This window comes from Nannospalax galili, unplaced genomic scaffold (genome assembly GCF_000622305.1).
Source record: "Nannospalax galili isolate Female #2095 unplaced genomic scaffold, S.galili_v1.0 scaffold24, whole genome shotgun sequence".
NCBI classification, from domain to species: Eukaryota; Metazoa; Chordata; class Mammalia; order Rodentia; family Spalacidae; genus Nannospalax; species Nannospalax galili.
In genome coordinates, this window is record NW_008352654.1 from 1,453,906 (window position 1) to 1,470,041 (window position 16,136).

Genomic DNA, 16,136 nt, shown 5'->3' on the forward strand with positions numbered 1-16,136 from the left:
GCTCTAGGTCTGCCTACTCTAGGTCGCAAGCAAGTTCCAGGCCAGCTGGGGCTACAGGGAGACCCTGTCTCAAAAAGACCAAAAAGAAAAAAGAAAAAAAAACAAAAACAAAAAAGACAAGAAAGAAAGAAAGAAAGAAAGAAAGAAAGAAAGAAAGAAAGAAAGAAAGAAAGAAAGAAAGAGAAAAGAAAGAAAAGTTCTTAGCATAATGTTTGGACAGAATAGATGATCACTGAATATTAGGTTGTTTCCCTTAATAATCATAGGAAAATAAGGCATAAATACCAGCAATGCTGGTTTTGTTTTATGTTTTACTTATTTATTTATACATGTGTGCACACGTGCATGTGTGCATGTGTGTGTGTGTGTGTGTGTGTGTGTGGTGTCTGCACACCTGTAGGGGTGATGCACATGCCCCTGCATGCTCATGTGGAGACTAGAGGTCTAGCGATCATGCTAGGTGTCTTCCTCAATTGCTCACTACCATTTTTTTTAATTGTATTTATCATTTGTGCGTGTGCGTGTGTGTGCGTGTGTGTGTCTGTGTGTGTGTGTGTGTGTGTTTGATGTTCATCAGCACCCACGTAGAAGTGGAAGTCAGAGAACAACTTTGTGGAGTTGGCTCTCTCTTTCCACCTTTATGTGGGTTCCAGGAATCAAACTCAGGTCTTCAGTCTTCAAGGCAAGCACCTTTATCCACCCGACTCCCACCCCACCCCCAGCCATCTCATTAGCCTCTCCACCATATTTTCTGGGACAAATTTTCTCATTGAGCCTGAAGATTGCCATTTTGTCTAAATTAGTGGACCAATGATCGTCCTGGATCTGCCTGTCTCCACATTCCCTACCCCCCCGCCCATTTCCAGCGCTATGGGAACAAATGGATTCCCCAGCTTTTACTTCAGTGCTAGGGATCTAAACTCAGGTCCTCAAGCTTACACAAATAAATACTTTACCCACTGAGTAACCACTCCAGTTCCAGCACTGATATCTATTTATTTTGTTTTTGTTGGTCTTTTTGAGACAGGGTGTCCTTATAGCCCCAGCTGGCCTGGAACTCATTATGTATACCAGGCTGGACTTGATCTCACAGAGATCTACCTGAATCTGCCTCCCAAGTGCTGGGACTAAAGGCATACGCCACCATGACTGGCCAGCAATGATATTTTAATTTGCATTTCCTTACTGCTAAAAAACTAGTGGGTTTTTTTTGTTGTTGTTGTTATATTTCATTTATTTTTATGTGTTGAGTGTTTTGCCTGCATGTATGTAAGTATACCACATGCATAAAGTGCTCATGGAGGCCAGAAAAGGGTATTGGATCTCCTGGATCTGAAGTTATAGATGGTTGTATGCTGCCATATGGGTGCTGGGAACCAAACCTAGATCCTCTGCAAGAGCAGTAAGTACTCTTAACTGCTGAGCCATCTCTCCAGCCCCCAAATACTAGTCTTTTAAAATATATTTACTTTCCATTTCTAGTGTGAATTATCTTTTCATACATAATTTTATTTGGGCTTCGTTTTTGGTTTTGTTTGTGTGTGTGTGTGTGTGTGTGTGTGTGTGTGTGTGTAGTATATCTATGCATGTGGGTGTCTTCCGAGGCTAGAAAAGGGTGTTGGATTCCCTGAAGCTGGTTACAGGTAGTGATAAGCCACCCGATGTGGTACTGTGAACAGAACTCTGGTCCTCTGCAAGAGCAGCAAGCTCCCTTAACCACTGAACCATCTCTTCAGCCCTGGTTTGTTTTTTTGGGATAGGTGTGATGTACTTCAGGCAGGCCTTGAACTCACTATATAGCAGAGGACTTTGCTTTCCTGATCCTCCTGCCTTCACCTTCTGGGCAGAGGGTTAGAGGCGTGCTCCTCCACACAGAACTTATTTTATTTAGTTGCTATTTTTATTTTTGCCAGGCTGGGGATCAAACTTAGGGCGTTGGGGGCTAGAGAGATGGCTCAGCAGTTAAGAGCACTGACTGCTCTTCCAGAAGACCCATAATCCACATGGCAGCTAACAACTGTCCATAACTCCAGTTCCAGGGGATCTGATGTCCCCTTTTGATCTCTGTAGGCATTGCAGGACATGGGTGCACTTACATACATGCAAGCAATACACTCATAAAATACACAGAAAATAAAAATAATTTGGTTAAATTAAAAAAAATAAATTTAGGGCTTTGTGCATGCTAGGCAACCCCACCCAGTTCATCAACTCTCGACTTTCCTTTTCAGATGAGATTCCTTGATATAGCTCAGGCTGGCCTTGAACTCTTGATTCTCCTGCTTCAGCCTCTGGAGTACTAGTTAGGCAGGACAGAAAGACAGGAAAATTTATTGGGATGTGGGACGGGAAGAAGCCTCTCATCCCAGAGCCTGATTGATGGTTTTCACCAACTGAGAATCAAGAATTCAAGCACAATCAATATTTGCTTAAGGTCTTTCTCCTTCCCAGCTATACAACTGAAATTTTCTAGGAATCACACCAGAAACCCCATTAAGACACATTCTAAACCCTTTGTGCAACGCTTCTGGCCCGTTTTGGGGGGTTTCTTGTTTATTTTTGTTGTTGTTGTTTTTATCAGGTTATAATCCCATCCAAGACACCTCCAGAGCCATCCTATAAATCTCAATTATTGAAAAGGGGAACAGGCAGAGGAGAGTTATTTAAAAACCCAGTGAACAATCTAGTTCCAAAAGATTCCAAAATTCTGTGGCTGTATACAGTGCTGAGCTCATTGATCTCAGGGCCTCCCATTCTTGGCAAATATTTGACTAGGGAACTACATCCCCAGCCTTCTGTCACCTTTTCTGTTGTTTTTGTTGTTGTCTTTGTTTTGAGGCAGGGACCCATCATGTAGCATAATGTAGCCTTGAACTCATGATCCTTCTGCCTCTACCTCCCAAGAACTGACATTATAGAGGTCAATTACCACACCTGGCTCTATCATCTATTTTAAAAAGTAAATTAAGTTAAATGATTTATTCTCTTTTGCAGTGCTGGAGATCAAACCTAGGACACATTAGAGGCAAGCACTCTCCCCAGCACTATTTGTGTGTGTGTGTGTTCAATGATTGGTGGGTTCTTTATATATTCTGGAATGTGTAATACAGTTGAAGACTTTTTCCTCTTGCTGTCACTTTTTTTTTAACATACCATTTTTCTCCTTTTTCCTCTACACAGTGAGGCCACCTGCTTTGGTTTCTCCTTCCCTTCTATCTTGATGATCCCATAGGAGAGGCTCTGTGCAAGCTGATTTTCTTGACATTTTGGGGGTCCACATTAACTCTTGACTTGTGTACTCCCCACAGAGTGGTGTGCTTTCCAGAGCTTTGCTTTGTTCTCCAGTGTGGAAAACCTGCAGCCAGCTTCCTGTCTGTGGATGCTGAATTATCCTAGCTCTGGTCTGAAATGTACACTCTCCCCCTACTGGTTTTCTGAAGAAGCACACTTTTTTCTTTTTTCTTTTTTTTTTTTCCTATACTGATTTGCCCCCTTGAGGAAATTCCATCTGATTGAGAAATTGGTGCCACTAATCTTCTCTTTGGGGCCCAGGGCCGATTCAAGCTCTCAGCCAGCTGCTAGCCAGGCCAGATTCCTGTCAACTCACTGTTAACTGATGCATTTCTGAAAAGCTGATGCAAATCTAATTTGATAGATTATATTTTAACGCTCTAGGAGATACTGAAATTAAAATGAAAGCTATGAATTCTAATAGCCCATTATTGGGCATTTACCACATGCCATTTGCTGTGTTCAGCGCCTTTACATGAAGATCTTCCTTAACTGTTGCCACAATGAGGAATGTCCCAAGTTCTCCCGGTTATAGATAAGATTAGGTGGCCTGGCCAACATCACCCAGCTGAAAGGCTGCCAGACTGAGCCAATAAACATGCAGGATAGCTATTAAATTTTGAACTGAACATAAGTAATACATTTTTTTTTTTTACTATAGCATGTCCCAAATATTGAATACAACATTTTAGGGAGTCACCTAGCTGGCCAGTGATGGAATAGAGGTGGGAACCCAAGTCTGATGATTCCCTACCTCCAGTGACAGACCGTGCTGCTCTTGAATGTCATTATTTGGTTTTGCGGGCCTCCAGTGACAGACCGTGCTGCTCTTGAATGTCATTATTTGGTTTTGTGGGGGGTATTGTTTTGTTTTGTTTTTTGGTATTTTTGAGACAGGGCCTCCCTGTAGCCCCGGCTGGCCTGGAACTCGCTATGTAGACCAGGTTGGCCTTGAACTCACAGAGATCCTCCTGCCTCTGCCTCCCAAGTGCTATGATTAAAGGTATGCACCACCATGCCAAGCTTTGGTTTGGTTTTTAGTTTTTAAATCCATTTACCTGCAGGGCATGGTGACACATGCCTTTAATCCCAGCACTTAAGAGGCAGAGGCAGGAGGATCTCTGCGAGTTCCAGGTCAGCCTGGTCTATCTAGTGAGCTCCAGGCCAGCTGGGGCTATGGGGATACCCTGTCTCAAAAAAGACAAAAACAAAAAGAAAATTACATTTACCTGTTTATTTGTATATTTGTGTGTGTGAGCTTGCCACAGAACAAATGTGGAGGTCAGAGGATAACTTGCCCCAGCTGATCCTCTCCTACTGTTTGGGTCTCCTAAATCAAACACAGATCTTCAGTCTTGGTGGCAAGTACCCTCTGAGCGATCTGGTTTGTCCAATTTTTTTCTTTTTTTTTTTTTTTTTATATAGGCTCTCTATATGTGACCCTGGCTGGCCTGGGAACTCACTATATAGCCCAGAGTGGCCTTCAATTTACAGTGACCCTCCTGACCCTCAGCCTTCCAAGTGCTGGGAACATGGAATTCTTTGCAAAGCAAGGAGCCCACTTGCACTTGCTCAAAACCCTATCTCAGATACACTGAAAATTTTCTAGGAATTTGAGCTTAAGAGTTGAACAATGTTTTTCTCCTTCTTAGTAGTGTTGTAGATTATACCCATGCTCTATCACACATGATCTACCACACATGCTCTACCACACGTTATATCAGCACATGCTCTGCTACACATGCTGTACCACACATGATCAATGTTCTATTACATATACTCTACTATACATGCTGTCATACATGATCTGCCACACATGCTCTATAACACATACATGCTCTACCACACATGATCTACCACAAAACTACATTAAGGACTTTGTACTTTTTTCCTGGAAATACTGGAAATTGAATTTAGGGCCTTAAGCACGCTAGGCAGGCACTCTATCGCTGATCTACAGCCCCAGCACCTCATACCCCCACTGCCTTTTTCCTTTCTCTTTTCTTTTTTTCTTTTCTTTTCTTTTCTTTCTTTCTCTTTCTTTCTTTCTTTCTTTCTTTCTTTCTAGCCCTGGCTGGTCTGGAACTCATTATGTAGACTAGGCTGGCCTCAAACTCACAGAACTCCACCCACCTGTTTCCTGAGTACTGAGCATAAAGGTAGGCCACCCACACAGGGCATGTTTTGGTTGCTAATTTTTGTTTCCTTTTGTTTTGTGTGTGTTTTGTTTCGTATGTGTTTTGTTTTTAAGACAGAGTCTCACTCTGTAGCTCAGCCTGGCCTGGAACTCACTTTGTAGCTCAGACTACAAGGCCCAGTTTGTAGTTTCAAACTTGAGGTGATCCTCCTGTCTCAGTCCCTTGAATGGTGGGATTATAAACATATACCACACACAAAAAAAACCCAAAAACCCACTATGCTTGGCCTCCATGTTTTTTAAATCATCTCTAGATTACTTATAGCACCTAGTACAATGTAATTTCTTTGCAAACAAGTGCTATATTATATTGTTTGGGGTATATTGACAAAATTTATTTATGTGTATGTATGTGTGTTTGTATCCTGTCTGTTTGCAGATGCCTGTAGAGGCCAAAAGAGGGTATCACATCACCTGGAGCTGGAAACAGAGGAGGTTGTAAGCCACCCAACACAGGTGCTGGGAACTGAATTTGGATCTTCTGGAGTGAGCCATCTCTCCAGCCCCAAACATTACCTTTTTTTTTTTTTTTTTTTTTTTTTTAAGATAATGTCTCAGTGTCTCACTATGTAGCCTTGGCTGGCATGCAATTTCTCTCTGTAAACCAGGCTGACCCCAAACTCACAGAGATCCACCTGCTCACCTGCTTTTGCCTCCTGAGTGCTGGAGTTAATTAAAGACCAAGCACCACCATGCCCGGCAGTTTACTCTTTTTTTTGTCTTGAGACAGGGTTTCCCTGTAGCCCCAGGTGTCCACTATGTAGACCAGGCTGGCCTTGAACTCAAAGAGATTTGCCTGCCTCTGCCTCCTGAGTGCTGGGATTAAAGGCGTGAGCCACCACACCCGGCATTAGTTTGCTCTTTTTAAAGAAAAAGAAAAAGAAAAAAAATATGGGTTCTGGGGACTGAACTTAGATCTTCATATTTGAGGGGTAAACACTTTTGAGCTGAGCCATTTCCTCAGCCCCAGATGCAATTTTTTCCCAACTTCTTTTAAGTGATGGGGATGAAATCCAAGACCTCGAGAGTGTTAGGCAAGTGGTCTATCACTGAGCTACAACCCCAGTCTTTGAATGTTTTCAATGAATGATCAGTTGAATCCTTAGGTACAGAGCCCGCAGATGTAGAGGGATGATGGTATACTCTTTGCATTCCATAATTCATCCATTCAAGTCCTTGACAAATATTTATTATCTGAGGGCCTATCTTGCCATCCACCCATAGAAGGATTAGTTAGAACAACCCTAGCCCTTGGGGAATGCCTGCTGTACTCTAGGAGATGGAAGAGGAAACAGATACAATGTGGCACTGGGTTAGGCAGCATGATAGAGGCTTCCCTGGGAGCAGAGGAAGCCGGAATAGTCCTTTTCAGATAGGAATTCCTATCAGCTGAATCTTGATAGGAACTTCAGCCAAGTCTTGAGGAAAAGGCTAAGAGTTTTGTTGATTTGTTTTGTTAATTAAAAAAAAAATTATTATTTATTATTTTTTGTGTGAGTGCTATTCCTGCAGGTATGTAAGTACACCCCTGTCATGCAGTGCCCTCAGAGGACAGAGGGCATCAGATCCCCTAGAAATAGAGTTATGGATGGCTGTTAGCCACCATGTGGGTGCTAGAATTCAAACCCAGGTCCTCTGTAAGAGCAGCCAGTGCTCTTAACCACTGAACCATCTCTCCAGCCTCTTGATAGACATTTTAGTGGGATATAGTTGCTTGCTATTACATAGAATGTTGCAGTTCATATCTTTGAATGAATTAACCGAAGGGGCTAGAGAGATGGCTCATCAGTTTGGCTAGGCTGGCTGGCCAATGAGCTTCAGGAATCCACCTCTCTCCATACCCCCAATGCTAGGGCTATGGGCATGCTCTTCTACTCCTGGATATTTACATGCGTTCTGGGATCTGAACCTCTTGCTTACATGGCAGGTACTTTACTGACTGAGTCGTCTCCAGCCCATTTATTTTTCTTGAGACAGTGTCTCATAGCCCAAGCTGGCCTGAAACTTAATATGTAGCCAGGCTAGCCTCCAACTCATGATCTCCTTCCTCAGCTTCTCAAATACTGGGATTACAGACCACCATGCCTGAGGGAAGGCTCCAACTTTTAAGCAGATTAATAGCCCAGGGAGCACAATTCCTTCAAAACATTTTACTTCTGGGGTAGAAACAGGTGAATGGTTTCAGATTTGGAAGACACCATAGCAGGGACTGTCCAGCTGACACTTCATCCCTCTGACTCTGTCCTCCTTTTGTCTGGAGACAAATTTGACAGGCTGGTTTCACAAGGAGAAACTGCTGCTGGTCTCTGATCCAGATATGCTGCAGTGCTTTGACCTGGTCAGCCCATGGGATAAATTTTAAACTTAGCTATTTGAATAATAGCTATTCTTGAGAATTTTTACATAGTTTCATCTTTTTTTCAAGAACATTCATATTGTTCAGTGATTTCTTATGTTTGACTATGAGCTACGGGTTGCTTTATCATTTTATTTTATTTTTTATTATTTTTATTTTATGTGTATGAGTATATCATGTGTGTAAGTGCACCCATGCTATGCAATGCCCAACGAGTCAGAAGAAAGTGTTGGATTCCCCTGGAACTGGAGTTACAGATGGTTGTTAGTTGCTGTGTGGGTGCCAGGACTCAAACCCAGATCCTCTGCAAGAGCAGTTCGTGCTCCTAACCTCTGAGCCATCTCTCCAGCCCCATCATTTTAGTTTTACAGAGAAAGAACTGGGGTCTTAAGAAGAGCATCCTTCACTGCATTTCTTTTGTTTTGCTTTGTTTTTCTTTTTTGGTTTCAATTTGTTTGCTTTGGTTTGGTTTTTCAGGCAGGCCTTCAATTGGCTATGTAGCTGAGGATAACCTTGAACGCCTGATCCTTTTGCTTCTGCCTCCCAAATGCTGAGATTACAGGCATGTGCCACCACCGTCCTCTCCAAAGGATCCCAGTCTCAAAAAAAAAAGACCAACCCACCTCCCAAAAAAACCCAAAACTATTTACCATCTTATATCTGTGCTTGATTGGGCATGCATATGACTAAAATCAGATGCATTGGGAGAAAGAAGACGAGAATAAAGGCTTGTATAACATAAGCCTATTAATCAAAACAGAAGACTAGGCCAGCGAGATGGCTCAGTGAGCAGAGATGCTTGCTTTCAAGGATGATGAGCTGAGTTTAATTCCTGCAAGCCACATGACTAAAGGAGAGAACCAACTCCTGAAAGTTGTTCTCTGACCTCCACATGCTCACCATGGCAAGCACACATAGCAATTGTGTACATGTGCATGTACACACACACACACATACACACACACACACACACACACACCGGGTTCGAAAAATGTTAAAGAAAAGAAATTAAGGGGCTGGAGAGATGGCTCAGTGGTTAAGAGTATTGGCTGACCAGGGTTCGGTTCTCAGCACCCACATAGTGGGTAGCACCTGTCCTTAACTCCAGTTCCAGGGGACCCAACACTCTCTTCTGACCTCCATGGGCATTGCACAACACCGGTGCACTTACATGCATGCAGGCAATACACTCATACACATAAAAAAAATAAAAATAAAAAAATTTAAATAAAAAGCCAGAAGACCACCCACACCCCACTACCACCAACCAACTCCTTTTCCCCGACCCTATAAAAGGAGGCTCCAAACAGTAACCAGTTGCTCTTGGGCACTGTAGCTACTCTCTTGCAGCATATTCGACCTATATTTTTTTACCTTGCTTCTAAATAAAATGCCTTGTTACATTAATATTTGTGTGTACTTCTTCAACTCTTTGAATAAGAAGCTAAGAACCTGGAAACCAGGTTCTTGACCAAGACTACTGGTAACATTTAAAGATATCAGCTGCAACATTCTACGTAATAGCAAGCAACTATAACCCACTAAAATCTCTATCTAGGGGCTGGAGAGATGGCTCATCAGTTAAGAGCACAGGCTGCTCTTGCAGAGGACCCGGGTTCGAATCCCAGCACCCACAGGGCAGCTAACAACTGTTCTTAAGTTCAGTTTCAAGGGATCTGATGCCCTCTTCTGGCCTCCTCGGGCATTGCATGTCATGGGTGTACCTACTTACATGCAGGCAATATATTCATACACATAAAATAAAAACACTAAGGGCTGGAGAGATGGCTCAGTGATTAAGAACACTAGCTGTTCTTGCAGACGACCCCGGTTCAAAACCCACTGCTCATATGGCAGCTAACAACTGTTTGTAATTCCAGTTCCAGGGGATCTGACAGCTTCTGTCCTCCAAGGGCATTGCACGACACAGGTGCACTTACCTATGCAGGCAATAGACACATACACATAAAATAAAAATACTAAATAAAATGTTTTTAAAATACTAAGGTGCTGGAGAGATGGCTCAGCAGTTAAGAACACTGAATGTTCTTGAAGAAGACCCGGGTTCGAATCCCAGCACCCACATGGCAGCTAACAACTGTCTTAACTCCAGTTCCAGGGGATGTGACAGTCTCTCTGTCCTTACTGAGCATTGCATGACACAGGTGCACTTATCTACATGCAGGTAATACACGTATACACATAAAAATAGTAAATAAAGTATTTTTTTAAAACTAAATAAGATATTTAAAATGAAATGTTTATCAACACATAGTTCTTCCAAGTAGTGGGAAAAATAATGACCTAGATCTATATATACTGATATGGAACAACCGCAAGATGTACTCAAAGTGTCCAACTCGCTGGTCAGCCACAAAGTGAACTCTCCTCTGCCACGATGTTCTGCCACGCAATTGGGCCAAGCAACTTGGACCGAACTCTCTGAAACCATCTTCGTCTCTATGAAGATCAATAGTTCTCTCTGGATATTTCTGGCTGTCTCTTTGTGGGTTCATGCTAAGCCATCCAATCTCCTGCCTTCAAACTTGGATTGGAATGTATACTATTGGCTCTCCTTGTTCTTTGGTCTTTGGTCTAGAACTGGAACTCTCATCCACTCTCTTGGGTCTCCAACCTGCCATCTGCATATTTCCTTTCTCTGTGTACATCTGAGTCTACATGGACCTAAAATGACATTTGTGACCTGAAGTGATCTGTGAAAATGGTTTACTACTTTCTTGACCCAGAAAACACCACTCAGTCATGCTAATCAAGGGGTTCAAATCTTAATGTTTAAAACACCTGTGAGCTGGGCCTGGTGGTACACACCTTTAATCCCAGCACTCGGAAGGCAGAGGCAGGCAGAGCTCTGTGAGTTCCAGGCCAGCCTGGTCTGCATAGTGAGTTCCAGGACAGCTGGGGCTACAGGGAGACCCTGTCTCAAAAAGACAAAAAAAAAAAAAAAAAAAAAAAAGAACACCTGTGAAACTGCCCAGACCATCAAGGGCAGGCAGATCTGAAAAGCCACCAAGTAAAAGACATCACTTTAAAGAAGTAATGTGTGCCATTCTGTCTGTACAATGATGGAGTCGGTAGGTATGTCCAGGTCAAACTATGAGATTGGATAGAGGGTGACTGGCCCAAAAGAGTGCCAAATTTTTGCTAGGCATGCTTTAAAATGCAGAGTAATGCTGAACTTAAGAGCTTAGTGGTAGATTCTCTGATCATAGAACACATCTGCATGAACAAAACAACCAAGATGATCTTAAGACCTCATTGAGGTCAGATGAACCCATGTCTGAGCTCTCCCTGCTACAATGAAATGATCCTCACTGAAAGAGAATAATTTTTTTTTTTTAACCCAGAGAAGGTTGTATAGAAGAAACTGAAAACAAAACAAAACAAAAAACAACCAAAAAAATAAACCCCAGAAACTTGTAGCATAGGAACAAATTCAACACAAAATAAATGCAAACAAGTAAAGGTGTGGTGCACAATTTTGCTCCCAGCACTTGGGAGCAGAGGTAGGTGGATCTCTGCATCTTTTAAAAGGCCAGTCTGGTCTCCAAAGTGAGTTCTAGACCAGCTAGTGCTACATAGTAAAAACAAATAAAATTTTAAAATTTAAATGCAGGGGCTGAAGAGATGGCTCAGCAGTTAAGAGCACTGACTGCTCTTGCAGAGGACCGAAATTCGAGTCCCAGCAACCTCATGGCAGCTAACAGCCATCTGTAACTCCAGTTCCAGGGGATTTGACGCCCTCTTCTGACCTCTGCAGGCATTATATGACACAGGTGCAAGCAATACACCCATACACATTAAATAAAAGTAAAATATTTTTTAAAAACTTTAAAATGGGGCTGGAGAGATGGCTCAGCAGTTAAGAGCATTGACTGCTCTTGCAGAAGACCCGGGTTCGTAATCCCAGCACCCACATGGCGGCTACAAACCATCCTTAACTCCAGTTCCAGGGGAATCGGAAGTCCTCGTCTGACCTCTACGGCATTGCACGACACAGATGCACTCACATACATGCAGGCAATACATTCATACACATGAAATAAAAATAATAAAATATTTAAAAAATTTTTTAAATACAAATAAAAGTTTCAGGGGTTGGGGGTGGGAAGAGAGATTTTGTGCAAGCTTTGGATGCTGGAAGTGAAACAGCCTTGTTATCCTCTGCATACCCAGCAGGGCAGGACAGCACCCGGCCTCGTTGCAGCTCAATTACTGAGGTTCACCAACTCACCTTGCTAGTGTGCTTGTGACTATTAGGACTCCAGCCCACCAGCTCCCACCCAGTCCTCCTGCGGTGTGAGTCAAAGGGTTGCTCTGCTTTGTGACAGGAACCAGCTTCTCCTGCAGGACATCCTATCATCAACAGTGGAAGTTTGGAGGACACTGAAAAGCAGCTTGGGTTCTACTCCTCCTCTTTGTGGTTTCGGCCCATCCTTATTTCCTTTCCTGTTGGCTGCCCTGTGATGCCAGGGCCCAGCACCAGAAGTAGAGGCGACAATCACACATGGATGACATGCATGGCTGTGCAGGTCTCCCCACTGTGTCAGGCCAAATACAATAATTCACTTACTACACCTCTCTTCACACTTCTGCTTTCCTAAGGAAAACCTGACATGCGCATAGACCACCAAGGAGTTTGTCTTATTCCTTGGCTCAATCCTGTGACAAAATACCTAACAAAAGCAACTTGAAGAAGGAAGGGTTTACTTTGACTTCTCAGCTCAAGGAATACAGTGCTTCATGGCAGGGAAGTTACAGTGGCAGAAGGCAGATAGTCACATTGCATTCACAGTCAGGAAGCAGTAAGCAAAGAATGCCCCTGAAAGGGTTTCTCCCTGCTGCTCAAAAATGAAAGCCTAGGGAAGTGTCAGCACACAGGGTCAGCACACAGAAGGTGATACAACCATGGTCCGAGGGAGCTAGGCTCCATCCTAATCTTGGTGGTACAAGTTGGAGCTTTGTCCATATGATAGTTGTTTGTGTGTCTGTTTGTTTGGAGACAGGGTCTCCCTGAAGCCCCAGCTAACCTGAAACTATGTAGATCAGGCTGGCCTCAACCTCACAGAGATCTGCCTGTCTCTCTCTTCCTCCCAGTGCTGGGATTAAAGGCATGATAGTAGTTTTGCAGGACTGAGGGGGTTGTGGAGTCTTTCGCTGTGAAGAGCCAGAATGCTCTGACTCCATTTTGGCTAGCTTCTTTAGACAAGCCCAGACAAGCTCAGGCTTATTGTACATGTGAAAGCCTATTATAAGGTATGAACAAAAACTTCTGACTCTAAAAGATATTAGTCAGCACATTCCAGTGCTCTGAAGACAGCCCCTACCAATCAAGACTCCCCATACACAGGATATGGGAACATCCAATTATTTTAAAAAATGCTTGGCACGCGCGGGTTTCCATGGAGTGGCCCAATAAAAGCTCCTGTCTGCTATTGTTCGGGGCCAGACTCCATCTTTGGCTCCTGAAGTCTGTGCCCGGCTAGCCGCCATTTGGTTATTGTATTTTTTCACTTTAAATTCTTGAATAAACTTTTGTATAATCTTTTTGGGTATCTGTGGGAATTATTCTCGATTCTCGACCCCTAACAGCTGTATTTCCAGGGAGCCACTGAAGCCTGGCAATGCCCAGTAAGGTAAGAGCCCTGCACAGAGGCTCAGAGCGACCACTGCCTGAAGCCGTGATGCCTAGGTTGTTTCTTGTCAGATGTTGGATCACAGCAACCAGAAAAGTAACAAATACAGGGCTCCTTAATTTTTTTCCTTCCCATTTGCACTGTTTACCAATCTTCTTTTTAGAACCATAATGTAGGGAATGGGATAATCCACAGCTGGGTCACTTTCTCCTGGGTCCTGATCTCATTCACATTTACTAAGCTACCCCAAGGCATCAATAAAAACAGAAATCTGAGCCAGGAGAGGTGATATATGCCTTTAATCCCAGCACTTGAGAGGTAGAGGTAGGCAGATCTCTGTGAGTACAAGGCCAGCCTGATCTACAGAGTGAGCCCAGGCCAGCTGGGAAGACCCTATCTCAAAAAGGACCAAAATATGGGGCTGGAGAGATGGCTCAGTGGTTAAGAACACTGGTTGTTCTTGCAGAAGACCCAGGTTCAAATCCAAGCACCTACATGGCAGCTAACAACTGTCCATAACTCCAGTCCCAAGGGATCTGACAGCCTCTTCTGACCTCCACGGGCATTGCATGACATGGGTGCACGTACCTACATGCAGGCAATACACGTATATACGAAAATTTGTTTTTTAATATTTTATTTATTATTTTTATTCTATGTGTATGTGTATATTGCCTGCACATATGTGCATGCACCCATGTTGTGCAGTGCCACGGAGGTCAGAAGAGGGCTTCGGATTCCCCTGGAACTGGAGTTAAGGACGGTTTGTAGCTACCGTGTGGGTACTGGGAATAGAACCTGGGTCTTCTGCAAGAGCGTCAGAGCTCTTAACCACTGAGACATCTTTCCAGCCCCCTATACAATTTTTTTTTTAATTTTAAAAAAGACAAAAATAAATAAATAACAGAAATCTGGAAGTCCTTAAAGTGTCAGAAATATTTTATGCTAACTCATTACCCAAAGGATATACAAGGTGCAAGTTATGGAACAGTAACAAATTCAAGGTGAAATAAATACAACAAAAGTTGAAAAAAAAAAAGCATGTATGCTGCAGTGGTAGTACACACCCGTAATCCCAGCACTCTGGAGGTAGAGACAGAAGGATCAGGAGTTCAAGGCTATCTTTGGCTAAATGGCCTGGGCTACATGAAACCCTCCCTGTTGAGAAAAATGAAACAAAACAAAAAACATTTAAGGCAACAAGATTAGTAAGAAACATAGAGGCTAAACAAAGAGATGAGGAGACCACTTTCCCTGTAGGAATAATTTGTCCCTCATGTATTAAAACACCTAATATGTGTTTACGCTAGATAGCTTTAGTGTCAACCTGACACACCTGGGTTAAGGGAGCCTCAGTTGGGGAATTGCCTCCATTGGACTGGCCTGTGGCCATGTCTGTGAGGCATCTTCTTGATTGTTGTATGATGTGGGAGAGCCCAGCCCATTGTGGGTGGTGCCACCCCTGGGCAGGTGGGCCTGTGTTGCATAAGAAAACAGGCTGAGCAGGTGTCAGGGGGGCAAGTCAGTAAGCAGCATTCCTCCATGGCCTGTGCTCCAGCTCCTGCCTTCAGGTTCCTGCCCTGAGTTCCTACCTTGGGCTCCCTGATGAACTGTGTGACCCAGGAGATGTAAACCAAATAAATCCTTGCCTCTCCAAGTTGGTATTGGTCAGAGTATTTTGTCACAGCAATGGAGAGACAAACTAGAACAGTGTTAGAGAACATGCTATAAAACAAAATTAGCTCACATTTGAAGACTTATTTTACATTTTGCAGTTTCTTTGTGGTTTTATTTGTTGTCTTGTTTTTGTGAGGTTTTTATTTGGCGCGTGTGTTTTGTTTTGTGTGTGTGTGTGTGTGTGTGTGCAATGGCATGGCATGTGGGTACGTGCTTGCCATGGACATCAGAGGGTACATTCTGGAGTAGGTTCTCTCCTTCCACCCTGTTGAGACAGGGTCTTTCTTGTTTCTCCCATTCTGCGTACTCTGGGCTAGCTGGCCCATGAGTTTCCAGATGATTCTCCCATCGCCACCTTCCATCTCACTGTAGGAGTGCTGAGATTACGGATGAGTGCCTCCAAATCTGGCTTTAAATTTTTTTTTTTTTTTTCTTTTAGGAGGGTCAGCTCTTCCTCATCTAGCAGCAATCAGTTGTCAATATTCCTTTAGATAAGATTGGGGTCTGCTGTTCATTTTCCAAGTCCTATGCTGGGTTACTATCTGGGAGTCCCTTTGGCCACCCTGGCCAACAACTCAAAAGAAGGTATCTCCTGTCTGGCATTGTTGCTTGTTATGTAGCCTTTAGCCATGCATATGGACTCTTAATTATATTGGCCCCTTTAATCTTTGGTTATACTATCCTTTTGGGTGTTTAAGCCATACAGTTGGCCCAGATAAACCGATTTTATTTTTACTCTTAAGGTCATTTGAGGATCTGGTCCTCAGGGGTCACATGGGCTTGGGAGGAGCCCCTGGCTCCTTTCTTTTACCAGTTCCACCTGTGTGAAGAAAAGTCAAAGGTCCTGCTCGACCATGGTTGGCTTCGCTTGGAGGCATGGAGGAAATGACTGCTCTGTGTTGACCCTCCTCTTTGTAGACTGGACACTGGTTCAAGTCCATCTGGTGGGGTCTCCTCGGCC